We start from the raw sequence: 14528 nt of genomic DNA on the forward strand, positions 1-14528 counted from the left end.
ACACTCCTCCTGACTACTTTTTAATTTTGGAATATCTTTGTTCTTTATAATGTAAAACAAAATTTAATTGGCTGACATATCCGCAGAAAGAATCTGCAGATGGGAACTTTGTGTTGTAAAGCAACCAAAATAGTGCAGCAGTCAGTTGTGGTTTGCTTTGTGTAGTTCTCATTACAAGGCAAAGGGAAATCCCCTTAAACTTGCATAACATTTTCATGTGATAGGGATTCATTTAAATATATGCTATTTCTGTTAAATGCGCATTTTTCTCAAATAAAAAAGACAGCAGTCAAATGCCATGTCATAAAAAAATGAGTTTTGAGGACTGTTTGTACAATTAAAAAAAAAAAAACTATCAGGGAATCAATACATTTCATAAACTTTAACAGGTTTGCACATTTAAATGACAGAGCTTTATTTTAGAGCAATTAATTGCCTTTAGTCAAGGTTACCTGTATTTTTTAGAGCCAATCTTCAGCATATTTTATACTGGACACTCATCTGTTTTGGGTCTAACTGTAGCTGTAAACAGCACCAAACTGTTGACATCTAGATTGACATCTATATTTTTTTTGTCAATTTTGTCATCAAGTTCTTTGTTGAACTTGTATTTATCGTTTGACATTTTTTGCAGCCTTCATCACACACTTTTGTTTTGCCGTTTTCCTGCCCGTTGCTGCTCTTGAGAGTTTATTTGTTTACACTGGAAGGGAGTGGACTTCCTTTCTATACAAACACACAACTGGCTGGTGGAAAGTGAACTGTATTGTTTCAATTTGATTGGCTTTTTTGCAGTGACACTAAACCCTAGCATTTGACACAATGAAGTGCCAATGAAACTGAAAATGTTGTTTTGTTTTTCAGTGGCTACAAATTCCTGTCATACATCATCTGTCTATTCAGGACAATCTAAATTTGGTTGATTTAAAAATGCACTGCCCTAAAGTGTAGCAGTACTGTACTTTTTTGTCCAACCTACCCTCATAGCCCTATCAGATGGGCTCAAATACCTTTCATTGTAACAGTTACAGTTGATAGATGGGGTGGATTTCATGGAAATATTCGATAGTATTTCACTGGAGAGGAAACACAGTTGCTGTGGTAAATCCATGGCATGTGAATCTGTACAAGAAATAGTGATCCTGGGATTGTCAATGTTTAGTTTTGGTCTCTTTGTTATGTTGGTTTGGTATGTATATGCATATATATATATATATGTAGTATATTAGGTCAAATTTACATTCATACTACTACCACATGGGCTGGCAGGAGCTTCATGTTTCAGTCCATTACTTGTAGCTCTATTTTGACACAGAGGTCATGTCCTCAGTTAAATTTCTGGGAGTCTGGTGGGATTAATGACATCAAATGGAGTTATACCTATAGAGAAAGCGTTGAAACATCATTTAGATATATGAGGGCTTGATTAATCGATAATTAATCTAAAACAATTTTAAAACGACATCACATTTGTTGAAGGCCACGTAATGACTGGTTAGGACTTAAACTTGACTTCAGAGTTGTTGGTTTTAACTTGGGACTTAGGGCTGCAACTAAAAATTATTTTCATTATCAATTAATCTGTTGATGATTTTCTCAATTAAGGATTCATATTTTGGTTTATAAACTTTTTCACTTTTTCCCAAAAGTCAAGATGACATCCTCAAATGTTCCAACCAACAATCCACAACCAAAAGATATTCAGTTAACTGTCACAGAGGACTAAAGAAACCAGAACATGTTGACATTTAAGGAACTGGAGCTATAGAATTTTAGCTTTTTTTCTTAAAAAATGACTCAAAACAATTAATCAGTTATCAAAAAAGTTGACTAACCATTGCAGCTCCATGTTCTTTTAAATTGCGATGAAAGATCATTTCAACAAATTTGGTTGGTGGCTGGTCGAAAATGTCTTAAGTGGTTTGGACTCTGACTGTGGCCCTGTTGCTTATTCATTTATAGTGTTGCAACTGAAACTGAGGCACATCCTGTGCAGTCAGTCTGTCATGGCAGGGAGGTTACTGATTATTGTGACTGTAAATACACTAAAGATCAGCCCGACACCTGTTTGTAGTCCTATTTGACTCTTAATTTCACTCCTTAACATAACTATGTGGATAAAAAGTGTTTTACCAAGACCTATTTTCTATGTTTTCAAGTAAGCTTTTCATTCTACCCACTGGCAGAAGTACCTCCTGGGGTACTAGTACCCTTTGTTGGGAATCTCCTATAAGGTGTACCAAAGTGGGCCCAATGCTGATAGCTGGTGCAGGTTTGACTAGATTCTCTCCATATTAGGAAAACAAAACAGAAGCAAGACAAAACACAACACACTGCAGTTTTCTATCATCCTTGAAAGTCAAAGATAAGAGGTTTTTCATGCATACACATGTAAAATATTTTATCTGGTACTAGTGTATTGAAAACATACTGTGTCACTGGAGAAAATGCTGTGGTTCTATCCTGTAACCTAGCAAGGGAGTGAGTGTGAGTAAATGTAGATGCAAGAAAGTGTGTGTTTGCGTGTGTGTAGACAGGATGTGCATGTGGTCATGAAAGGGAGAGAGAAAGCCATACAGACTGATTGACAGGCAGGCTGAGATATGAAAGTGTGTGTGAAAGCCAAGAAAGAGTGCGTGAGAGAAAAGAGACTGAAAGACCAACAGAGCAGGCAGCAACCTCGTGTGGCTGCAGTTTCCTCTTTCTTTTGTTTGAACTTCAGAGAGATGTGTGACAAGAGATCACCTGAGAAGATCAAAAAAAAGCAGCTTTATTTTACGATTAACCCTCAATATGATTAGTATTAGTTAGGTATTAATTAATCTTGGATTTGTAACCAAAAGCAGATCAATATTAATTAGGCCATGCATGATTGAATCATATTTAAACACACATTCTAGTTGGTCAAACTCGGACCAGCTTGTGTCTTCAGACTGCAGATTGTTCTATGTGCATGTGACAGATGGAGAGAGAGAGAGGTAGAGCATGTGTTACTTCCTGTCAACAGTGTCTTCTTACTTAATGACTCATCATCCACTCTCAAGCCACGAGCAATGTGTGTTTTGCATGAATGTAGTGAAAGAAATTGAGGCAAAAAGGTAGGTTTTCTTCTCTTAACCTAATTTTAAAGAAAAAGAAAAAACACAGATTCAAAGGAAGGACAGAAGTTTAACAATAAAGATGAGCAGAAGGGAAAATATGAGCTCATGTACAATGCTATGAATGAAAGAAAGGAAGGAAGTGCACAAGCATGAGGGCAGTAATGGAAAATAAGTATTCAGATCCTTTTCTTAAGTGAAAGCATCAATACAAGTAAAAAAGCCCTGTGTTCAAAAGTCTGCAGAAGAGAAAGTACAGAAGTATACTACATTATTAGATTGTTAATACTGATGCATCAGTGTAAACAGCATTTTATTGTTGCAGCTGGTCATGGTGGAGCTAGTACTTTATATATAGTGAAGCATCTTACAGAGCTGCAACAATTCATCAATGAATCTATTAGTTGATTGTCAGAAAATTAATCAGCAACTATTTTGTTACTAGATAAATCGGTTTGAATCATTTTCTACAGACAAAAATATCAAAAGTCTTTGATTCAGTCTCTCAAATGTGAATATTTTCTGGTTTCTTTTGTCTTTTATGATAGTAAAGTAAATATCTTTGGGTTGTGGACTGTTGCTTGGGACAAGAGAAGACATTTGAGGACGTTACCTTGGGCTTTGGGAAACATTTACCATTTTAAAGATCAAACAATTAATTGATTAATTAAGAAAATAATCAGTAGTTGCAGCCCTAGTGAGAAGAAATAGAGATGTAGATGTAGAGTAAAAACAGGAAGGAAAGCAGACAAGAAAATAAAGGTAGGGGAGAAAAGAGAAAGTGAAAAGAGTAAACAGAGATGTAAAGCAAGAAGGGAGACAGATATTGACAAAGTGAGCGTGTGAAAGAAAAGAAAGACAAACTGAGAGAAAGTATCTGTACATTTATGTGTGTGTGTTTGTGTTTGACAGAAAGGGAGAAGGGGGGTTGAAATCAGTGACGGAGACAGAGGTTAACCAGTTCCAGGTTTCTGCGTGTGTGTGTGTATTTACTCTGTCAGTCAGTTGAACTGCAGCCAGCTGTTAACACCCCCATCAATATCCCATCTCACTGCTTTCTGAAGGAAGTCTTTTCCATTTTGGGATAAAAATAAAGAAAATCTGGCATCTTCTCAGCTCATGTCTAAAGTTATAGCCAAGAAAATAAATACTCAGAGGGGGTATAGTGTGCTGTATATATTAGAACGTGCATTTTTTTTTTCCTCGCTGTAGAAAATGCACTGCCGTAACCTCAACTTGTGCTGATTTAACTTAGCAAGTCACACGCTGTGCACGCACTCAGCTGTGATTTCGTTTTGACCTCTAACCACTCAATGAAACACAGTGTAGGTCAGATTCATCATTTTCAAAACTTTCAGCAAAGATCCAGGAAATTAAAGGTACCCTGTTGTGTTGTCTTGTTTGCAAACACAATTATTTTTACATCCAGTTTTTCTCAACTTAATGTATTTTTGAGGCCTAACAAATGTTTTGAATGCATTTCCTTCCAGATAAAACATTTGCAAAGCCAATTATTTTGAATATTTTAAACCTGCAGCTCTACAGAGCCTTTTAGTCTCTTTAAGCTCATTGTTTTGGTTTTACTCTATAGTTCAGTCTCACTACACTCATCAACCTTGTTTCCAGCCACAGGAGGCAGCTGCTTAAACAAAATGTATGCTACCTGCCCAGCACCAGTTAGCAGACAGACAAAGTAAGCAACTAGCCGGTGAAGAAAGTGAAAGAAAGCTGAGTGTTTCTCTCAGACGTTGGTGGAGACCCAATATTGGATTTGCCAGATACAGGACTCTAAATAAATGCTAATGTTGCTCTGTGTCTGCTGGATGTGTAAATAGTAGAGCTGCAAGGATTAGTCAATTAATCGATCAGCTGACAATTATGAAATTAATCGCCAACTATTTTGATAAGAGATTAATTATTTTGAGCCATTTTTTAAGAAAAAAAAGTCAAATTCTCTGATTCCAGCTTCTCAGATATGAAACATTTCTGGTTTCTTTAGTCTTCTTTGATAGTAAACTGAATATCTTTGGGTTGTGGCTGAAGACGTCTCCTTGGGCTTTGGGAAATAGTGATCGACATTTTTCACCATTTTCTAAGACTTTATGGACCAAATAACCAACTGATAAATTGAGAAAATTATCGACAGATTAATTAATATTTAAAATGATCGTTATTTGCAGCCCTAGTAAATAGGCAATTGTTTGCGATTCCCCAAAAACACTTTTAAATGTCAGGGTTTTGTATCTGTTGGCTTTGTGTGGAGGTATTCTGCCCCCTAGTGGCCAAAAAAGAGTAAATCAGCGCAGCTTTAAAGGACCAGTGTGCACGATTGAGTGGCCTCTAGTGGAACGGATTTGGCAGAAATGGATTATAATATTCATAAGTATGTTTTAATTAGTGTATAATCCCATGACAATAAGAATTGTGTTTTTATTACCTTACAATGAGACCTTTATATCTACATAGGGAGTGGATCCTCTTCCATGGAGCCTGCCATGTTGCACTGCTATGTTTCTACAGAAGCCCAAACACTGGCTCCAGAAAGGGTCTTGTGCATTTTTTGTGAATTTTGCAGCCACTATAGGTTCTCCTACACACCTGAAAGGAGAGGGGGCAGAGAGGGGTATTCGGTTGGTTGTAATCTGCAAACTCACCGCTAGATGCCACTAAATCTTACACACTGGTCCTTTAAATAAGAGATTTTACTGGACTCAACTCATCAGAGTAGTAAATGAAAAGTGCTCCACCCACTTGAAACATTCAGTATAGACATGGAGCTTTACTTTATTTTCCTCCCTGTAACTCTTGACTGTCTCATGTGACTTGTGTTTCACAGTAATGTGTATGCCTGTGTGTGTACATCTGTGTGCGTATGCATGTGAGGTCCTGACCCTAACACATCCTATTGCCTTGTCAACTCTGAGGCTTATGTAATCTTTGACCTCGATGCACGTACAGACCTCATACACACACACACATGTAAACACTAGCAAGGATTATGTATGTGTGTGTGTTGTCGTCGTCATCACCACCTTAAACCCCCGGGGCTACCAGACATAACTCTACACCACCACTCACTGTGTGTTGTGGAAGTTCACCTAAGCATCTGTTAGGTGAAGGAGCCAGTAAATCACACACTTTACTGCTGGCCAATCAGCAGAGAGCGAGAGGGTAAAGAAGGCTCGAGGGCTTGAATGTAGCAGAGGAGACACACAGAGAGGGAAGTGTAGGTGGAAGAGGAGGAGAAGGAGGTGAGAGAAAGACAGACAAAGAAAATGACAGAGAGAAAGAGAGCCAGGGAGGAACACTGCCATGTCCGGTCTGTAAGTGATTTCATTTTTTTTTCACGTGTGCGTGTGTTGCAACTCTATAAAGAAATGTATGCTCAGTTTTCTTTTAAAACAGGAAGTGATACAAACAGTTTCTCTTGCCAGGAAGTTATTTCATGGCAAGTTTGTTTTTATGCGTTCTAGCAGGGATCCTTTTTGCTAAATGAAGTATGGTTGGTGTTTAATTCCCCTCTTTGAATTTTCTCTGGTGGCTTCTCAAGTGCTTTTTGAGATCTCAGTAGTAAAACATCTAAAGAGGAGACTGAACTGAGGTTTTTTTTGTATATTTTCTGTTTATTTGTTTGGGTGAAGAGTAGAGTTTTGATTATCTGTTTAAAATGTGTCCTTAATATGTCATCCCTTTAACACCCACCCTTCTTTTGGGGTTGAACTGCCTAAATACATGTAACTTTAAGCTTATAATTTTGCTTCGCCTGTAAGTCACAAATGACAAAATGTAAATGTAAAATGCTATAGCTCAAGATGTATGAGGGCTGCATTCATGGTTGTTTTATTTGAATTTTCTCTGGATGTAGTAATGATGTAATACACATTGTAAAACCATGGTTCACAACCTTTTTGGCTTCTGACCCCTTTAAAACAAAACAAACCATACTTGCAACCTCTCGTCATCAGTTGTATTTAGTTTATCTACCAGTTGTGACCAGTTCAACCAAAGTTTTTTTTACTTGTTTTTTTAGAATAATTTTAGGGTCCCTAATAAGTAGAGATTTTCACTTATTTGCCAAAAAAGGCAAAGATTAGAGAAAGAAAAAAAAGCATAACCTTTTGTGGTATAAATGTGTTTTTTTCTGTTTTCCTCTTATGTTAATCATCTTGAGAGTCCAATTTATGTTTCAAGCCCTCCCCCACGTTGGGAAGCACATGTGTAAGAAAGTAAGAAAAGTAAGAAACATAGGTGGGGGGTAGATGAATGCATTCCCACTTTTACTACACTTGTATTACACTCTAGGGTTCACATCAGGTTTGGTTTTGTCCTTAATCAGCCATCAGACAGACATTGTTTGATCAATTTTATTACAAGAGGTCATTTTTTTCTGCTCACATGGGTTGTATTATCAGTTTAAAGCATTTCCACTTAACTTTTCCTCTTAATATGTTCATAATTGGAAAATAACACCAAGCAACTAAAGTGTTTGGCTACAATCAGGTCAAACACTTTGGTATTGTCATTAAACAGCCATCTGACAGACATTGTTTGGTCCATTTCATTAGAAGAGACTTCAGGAGAGCTTCATGGAAAACCACTGATTGTTTTTCTTTAACATGTCCCACGGCTGCAATCGATGCTAATGAAAGGGCAGTCACTTGGTGTCTATTGACAATGTGAGAGGGGGTCTTAACTGCTCTCTTAATTGTGTGTGTGTGAAAGTGTGTGTGTGTGTTTGTTGAGCAAAGGCGGGTTCATTTTGAGGTCAGGGTCAGTCACGGTCATAAAGGGGGCGTGGTTTAAGAAATGGCTCATTGGCTAGGTCGCGGGGTGAGGGGTCAGAGGTCAAGGGGGCGGCACTAAGAGTGAAAACACTGACCAGGCCACGGGGTTTGTCAAAGTTCAAAGTCGTAACTCACAACATTACAACCTCTCTCTGTCTTTCTACCAGTCCTGCATTTATTTGTCCCTCACATGTAATCACACATGCCTGCAGTTTTTTGTTTGTTTTTTTTGAGTACCACACTGCTGTGTGCTGCTGGGTATCTGAAGATTATATAAAAATTCAGCAGTCTGAGTTAGTCAATTAAAGTGGATATCTCCCACAGTTGGACTTTTTTGGTAAAAAAAAAATATCCCTGTTCCCTGCTGTGTTTTCCTGTTCAGTTGCAGTGGAAGAGTCATAGCCAAAAGAGGGAATTTAGCGCTAAAAAGACCAACTAGAAAGATATTGAATTAATTTGACTAATTTGGACAGCCAAAGCTTCATATTAACTTCAAATAAACATTAAATTTTTTTTTTTTTTTACATAAGGAGGCTTGTGGAGTTTGTAACTCATCACATACACTGAAAGCGCATCATGAAGAGATCTTCTAATGGTCAGTATGAACAGGAGGAATGATTAAAGCAAGAAAAACAAAACATGTCAATGTTCATTTGGGCACTTGACTATTGTTTTAAGACAGACTTGAAAAATAGGAACCTATCCTTTAAAGCATCTGCATGCTTGAACTTTGCATTTCATTAGACTACTTGCATAACAACATGGCAATGGCAACCATTATGTCACGAAATATTTTGAGGTACATTACCAGCAGAAACTCTAATATACCCACTAAACTTTTTGGTTGAGGTGTTTTCCAAATGCACTAAAAAAACATAGAAACATAGTTTTACTACACTTCAGAGCTCTTTATAACAGCTTTATAATATGTTTTAATAGCCCCATGATATGCAGTTTTTATTCAGTTTTTTTAAATATGCCATGGCTCATGTCATCATAATGTATTGAGTTAATTTGAGGACTCATTGTTTGTCTAATACAGTGTGGAAAAAAGACAGAAACAGCATATTCATGGTTATTCATTAAAGCTTCTGATGTGCGCAAATCAGCCAAACTGCACACTGAGCTAAAAGATGAACATACAGATACATATGCAGAGGCAACTCGTGTCATGTTACAGCCCTGCCAGACCAAGCTGACAGTCGATCGTTGTGCACTGTTGGGTCGTGGTTGAGCATCTGTTGCGGAGCATCGCCCGTAGTCGTGTCCATCCTATTTGGCATCAGTTGGACATCAATCATACATATCAACAGCTGCTTATCCAACCGAGCATCTTGTATTGTCGATAGAGACAGATAGTGAACCAAGCAAGCAGCCTGAGCTGAATGACTCATTGATTGATGACTACTGAGATGTTTTTTCCTCTCATGCAGGAGAGAAACTCACATACATGTTGCTGGTTTACTGTAAGCAATAAATGAAAATATATGAGTTTATCTGATATATTCATGAAGCATAGTGTTAGTTCAGGCAGAACACTGGAGTTGCACTTGTATTGGCTGATTGGCGCCAGCTGTGTCATTGAAGCTTTAAAATCATTGGCTCCTTCACAGCTGTACGTCTAGTAACATCCAATCATATTCATGCAGGTGTACAGAGCAGACATAATAACCAATCACTTCACTGTTAACTCAGCTAACTCACTCATACCAACACCGTCTGCTGCCGCTGTTCCCTCCACAACCCCAACCTCCCCCTCATGTGGTCTTTTTTATATTTAACTAAATTGGGAATTAGCTCTTCAGCTGAATCCTTTAACGTCTTCTTTAAAAGTATTCTTTAAAAGCTTCCTCAAAGAGCAGAACCTTTTCACCAAGTGTCCAAGTGTTCCAAGTTAAGACTAATAAGACTCCTCTGCTTCAACAAGTAGCAAACAAAGTTTTAAAATGAAGGGTAGTGTGTTGACCTTTGGGTGCAAACATTATGTTCAACTCAGAAAATGAGTGGAAGTCTTCCAGTTTTAACGCCGTCAACTGGGCTAATTACTGTACTTTTTATAAGCTGGAAGGTCGTTTAAAATCTCACTCGACAGTATAATCACACTTTTACTGATTGCATCTTTTATAATTTGTAGATACTAATCAATGCAGTGATCAATATACAGTATGTGACTGTAATAATGTCCAGATATATAGATAGTGGATTCAGTACGTTTGTTTGAGTCAGTTGAGAGCTGTGTCAGCAGAAAACAAGTGATGAATCCAGCCCACCTGCTGGAGTGACTCCATTGTAAAATTAAGCTCTGAAATATTCCACAGGTGAAAGACTTCATTGTTAAAAAAAGTATTTGCAGATAATTATGTATACAAGTATCAGCTAACATTACTGATGACAGTTTGTGGTGATATTAAAGCAGCTATTTAAACGTCTTACAGTGAAAACTTAATTTGGAGACAAATTCAAGTGGATGTCAACAGTATGCTACAGTGAAACTAGAGCTTGTATGTATGAATGTAGGTGATTCAATCCTATATATAGACTGCTAACAACAAAACAACAGCTTTTTGGGAATCATTTCCTAAATATAGAGTGTGGAGAATAATCAAAGAGAAAAGTGGTTCTGAATATTTAAGACCTGTAATTGATATTCAGGTTGTTAATGTAAAATGAATGAAACAGAATGAGGATATGTAGTGCTAGAGTTGTAGACAGACCTTGATGAATTTCTACATTTGAAAATTATCTTTGCAGTGAATTTATTTCATTCAGACTGTCAGTATTTACTAGAGCGCAAATTCCTTTTAGTGTAATAACAGAAACATCTTAAAAAAGACGAGAAAAAATTGTCGCAGGTCATAGTAGACCCAATCTTTGTCCGCATGTAAAATTGTGTTGTTTGCACTGAAGAATTATACTTTTACGATGCCATTAACTATTTTACAACAGTATAAATGTAATCAGACAGATGTGATACAATAATCAACCGGAGCAGCAGGCTTTTGTTTGTTTAAGGATTCCTCTTCGATTGCATGAAGCTGACCCTTCAGTTTATCATCACTGATTCATCCCCCTCATCTCTGAGAGCAGCAAAGCTTCCTGATGGAGTGTTCAATCAGCTAATGTTGCCAGGCAACAAACACAGTTTCATCCAGTAAGCAGGATTTTGGCCGATATCTCTTAGCAACATGAGTGAGGTCCAAGTCTTCTAATGAGATGATCCGGTCCAGATGCTCACAGAAATTATCAAGTTTCCTCCACAACATGAACAACAAAGTTGATGAGTTGAAACTCAAATAAATGCCTTGTAGCAGCATACAGTAATATTTACCAATATACATTAATGAATAAGAGTATATTAAGGGGTGTTCAATTTAATACAACTTTATTTATTCCTGCAAAGGACAAATAATAGAAGAGAAAAAAACATTGTTAATCACAGCGCTAAAACATTCAAAGGCTATAAGCTAAAAATACTATGTGAAATTCAGAGCTGCAACGATCTGTCAATAAATTGATTTGTTGCTCAACAGAAAAGGAATTGGCATAATCAAATAATCATTTTAGTCATTTATTCAGTAAAAATGCCAAACATTTGCTAGTTCCAGCTTCTCAGCTACTTCTCCCTCAAGCATCCCAGATGTTTTAGAAACCAGTGACGACATATGGAGTTTCCCTTACAGTGTGTGTGTGTGTATGTGTGTGTGTGTGTGTGTGTGTGTGTGTGTGTGTGTGTGTTGGTTAGTGTGTTTGTGTGTGTGGTCTGGTCTATAATCCATGTAACAGGCTGGGGTTTATGAGGTCAGAGGTCAACAGGAGCGGGGAAGAGTGACCCTCTGGCCTTGGGGTCAAACTGAGGAGAGAACTGTCACGACCCGACACTCTCACTTTTACTGTCTCCTCCACTTGAATTTATGCCGTCATCCCTCCCCTTCCTCCCGTTTCTTTTTTTCCTTTTTTTCTGGAGGAATGTGGCATGATATGTTTATTTTTATTTTTTTCTCTGACATGTTTCACACGTTCATTTCTTTTGGATGATGCTTTTTCATCCCAGCTGGAGTAGAAAGCAAACTCTTCACCCCAATGTTGAAAACCAAAGAGGAAGAATGTTTTTTAGGTCATGGAAACACTGGAGGAGTCGTGGGATTTTACATCTGGGCCACAGTGAGATTCTCGCAGCGTAGTAACCAGTGAGGTCATGAATATTTTTAATTTGTCTTCCTCTGTGAAGATGTGTACTCATTGCTGCAGTCTTTCTAACACTTGTCAATCAAACATTGTTTTAGTTTAGATTCTCTGTTGATGATTTCCTGCAGGTGACACTCTTTGGTTGGTGACTATAGCTATCACATACTGACATTTATGTGATAGCTATAGTCACTAGTTTCTTCAAAGATCAAGATTTTAAACGCAACAAAGAACACTGAAATTTGGAAGCTCCCCAAAAAATGTATTGCAACATTTGGACCTACAAGGCCGTTGTTAGCAAATATTTATGTGAACAAAAATCAGGATATATATTCAGACAAAAAATGACAGCAGAAAGCAGTACGTGGTGAAGGTTTTGGCACCATGATGTCATCAAATTGGGGTAAAGGAAATTACATTTTGTATTTGTTGTTTTTATAAGAAGAGTTTTATGTCGAATTCAAATTCATAAATGAGAAATTCAAAGTAAAACTCTTCTCATAAAAATAATTCACATAGAATGTGATTCAGTGTCAAAACATTACAGTTAAGTTTTTGACGGCTTGCAAATTTCTGTGTGAAGATAATCTCTCCTTTTCCTTTGTTTGCTGGTGTTGGATGTGCACACTATCCAATAATAAGTAATAAGTAATAAACTACTTAAAATGAGCACCACCAAAACCAGCTAAACATTAAAATGCTTCATACACAGTAATACATCAGTAATAATAACCCAATATATAATATATCACCCTGAAAGGAGACATTCTGCATAATGAAAATTTTACTTTTGATACTTGAATCACATTTTGCTGCTAATACTTTTGTACTAAAGTAAAATTACAAATCCCGGACTTTTACTTGTTATGGAGTATTTTATAGTGTGGTATTGCCAGTGGTGGAGGAAGTACTCCGATCTTTTACTTTGAAGGTGCCCTGCGGTGTTTTCTTGTAAACAAACAAAGTTTCTGTTTACATCCAGTGTTAAACACCAAAACACATACACAAGTGCATTCTTAGAGCAACCCGGTAGCTGAATGGTTACTGCCTGGTTACTGCGCATGCCACATAACCGCATAACCGCAGTGTCCCTGGTTTGATTCCCATCAAGGACCATTGTTGCATGTCTAACTCCTAACTGCCCACCATCCAATAAAGGCAAAAATGCCCCCCAAAAAAACCCCAAAGTGCATTTTTGAGGTCTAACAAATGTGTTGAGTGCATTTCTTTCCTCATAAAAGATTTGCAAAGCTGATTTTCCTTAAAAGTTTAAAACATGGATTGGTTACGTCCATGTTTACTTGCTTCTTCCCTGCCTTTACCGCTACATTAGGCCGTATTCAGATCAAATCAGGCAGTGGGGCGCACCGCCACAGGGTTGAGCAAAGGTGTGTTGCAGTGTTGGCGTGTTTGTGCTCTAGAACATAACTGCTGTGAAACAATCAGAAAATAAAATTTAGTAATCTGATTCACGGGCTTTCTCGCTACCACCTCTCTTCATTCACTCTCTAGCTCACTCGACCACAGCTGCTCTCTCGCTCTCTCTCTCTCTCTCTCTCTCTCTTGCTCCCGTTTTCTCTCGTCTTATTTAAAATGAGTCAGGAGGCCGACAACAAAGCCTAACTTTACTTTTAACGTTATCAGACATCCTCCCCTCCTTCTGGTCTTATTTTTACAGCTCTGATCAGTCTGATCGCCTGCTGTGAGTGGCCCCTGCCGCATGATGTTGGGTTTTGTTTCTCTAAAAGTTGACTCTGGATCAACTTTCTCGCCGCCTAGTGTGGCACCACTGCAGCCTAAACGCACTACCCCCATTCAAATGAATGGGAGGCCTGGCATTTTCGCCTGATTTGGTCTGAATACGGCCTTACTGCATTTCTTGTTGCGTTACTGCCACCTGTAGATCAGAGGAATAGTGTGACACATTGGCAGGACTGTGTGTTGCAGCACATGTATAAGAACAAACAAACTGGGAATCCACTTGTAAAAACATTGCTCCATAGCTCTACTAGTGGTCAAAAACTCCACAGGGTACCTTTAAGTTAAGGACACTTCTTTCACCACTGTACTGCTCATGCACAATTTCCTGTATGCTGAAGAATTTCTGCCACAAAGAGAAAAGTTTGATACTGTAGGTTAAATCAATATTGTGGTGCACCAACTGGTAATAGAATAGAAAAAACTGACTTTTAGCTTGAAAGCCCAACCTTCTGTATCTTCTCTCTGTCTTCCTGTTTCCCTTTAAACATGCTCTAGTTTCTTTCTCACTGTATTGTAATCCTCAGTTTTATAATATAATCCTATTTACTCTCTCTCTTTGTCTTCTTCCTCTCTTTCTCTCTCTCCCTCCTGAGCTGAACCCATTGAACTGCCTCCCCACCGCACCCTTTCTCCCCACTCACTTCCTGTTTAGAGGAACAATTAAAGGATTGTTCCTACAGCCCAGGGCACTAAGGCCTTG

General features: G+C 37.9%; 1 protein-coding gene across 8 annotated transcripts in view; it reads left to right on the plus strand.

The window, feature by feature from the left end:
* LOC137169352 (DNA (cytosine-5)-methyltransferase 3A-like) overlaps positions 1-14528 on the plus strand; it is a 66304-nt gene that overhangs the window by 28786 nt on the left and 22990 nt on the right. The window lies entirely within an intron of this gene.

Source organism: Thunnus thynnus, chromosome 18, assembly GCF_963924715.1.
Source record: "Thunnus thynnus chromosome 18, fThuThy2.1, whole genome shotgun sequence".
Classification (NCBI taxonomy): domain Eukaryota; kingdom Metazoa; phylum Chordata; class Actinopteri; order Scombriformes; family Scombridae; genus Thunnus; species Thunnus thynnus.